General features: G+C 45.5%; 1 pseudogene; it reads left to right on the top strand.

The window, feature by feature from the left end:
- Nucleotides 1-456: 456 nt before the first annotated feature.
- On the top strand, nt 457-575 carry LOC115897053 (annotated as a pseudogene).
- The last annotated feature ends 473 nt before the right edge of the window (nt 576-1,048 follow it).

Raw genomic sequence — 1,048 nt, 5'->3', positions numbered from 1 at the left:
ACGTAACAGGGCAGACATACCCTTCTGTGATCATTTTTCCCTTTGAGACTGCCCTTTATGCAATAAAAAAATAAATAATTTGTACAAAACTGTGTATGTGTATGCAAACATGTGTGTGTGTACAGTTTATAATTTGCCCTGGTAAGACGGACCTACCCAGTAGTTTAACTTCGCAAACGCTGCATCTCCTGGTGGTGGCTTGGAGCAGTCTGTAGGGAGTATGGAGGTGAAGAGCAGAATTGACCAAAACCTCTAAAAAGTATGGGTAGTCTGGAGCAAACCAAGGCTGGAATGGAGTCCTCATAAGATGCAGGTACCTACTCTCTGGGAGGTGGCCTCCTTCAGAACCCAAGTGCAGATCCTGATGTAGTCATAGGCAGCATTCTATGGCAGGTGAATTTTGTCTTTGGGATCTTGTCTCCCTGCCTCCCACCCAAACCTTGTTTCAGGAAATCTGTCTACGACCATACCACCCTGAACACACCCGATGTCGTCTGATCTCAGAAGCTAAGAAGGGCTGGGCCAGGTTAGTACTTGGATGGGAGACCATCTGGGAATACTAGGTACTGTAGGGGCTGGGCATGGTGGCTTACACCTGTCATCCCAGCATTTTAAGAGGCTGAGGCAAGCAGATTACCTTGAGGTCAGGAGTTTGAGATCAGCCTGGCCAACATGGTGAAACCCTGTCTCTAATAAAAATGCAAAAAAATTAGCTGTGCATGGTGGCATGTGTCTGTAATCCCAGCTACTCAGAGGAGAGGCAGGAGACTCACTTGAATCCAGGAGGCGGAGGTTGCAGTGAGCTGAGGTGACAGAGTGAGACTCTGTCAAAAAAAAAAAAAAAAAAAAGAAAGAAAGAAATCCAAGATGCTCTCATCCCTTTTTCCTGTCACAGAGGAAACAGCCGAAAATTTTTATTCACCTTAAGGGATTCTCCATGCTTTTAAATTTCAAAGGAAGGAGAGAAGACTCTGTAATAGCAGGATTTGGGATATCCACATTAGATGGATGACTTTTGGTGTGCGAGTGGGTCTTCCTGGATTTCCCC

This window comes from Rhinopithecus roxellana, chromosome 4 (genome assembly GCF_007565055.1).
Source record: "Rhinopithecus roxellana isolate Shanxi Qingling chromosome 4, ASM756505v1, whole genome shotgun sequence".
In the NCBI taxonomy this organism is placed as follows: Eukaryota; Metazoa; Chordata; class Mammalia; order Primates; family Cercopithecidae; genus Rhinopithecus; species Rhinopithecus roxellana.
The sequence above is the reverse complement of the archived record's forward strand: the minus strand, read 5'-3'. Positions and strand labels throughout refer to the sequence as shown.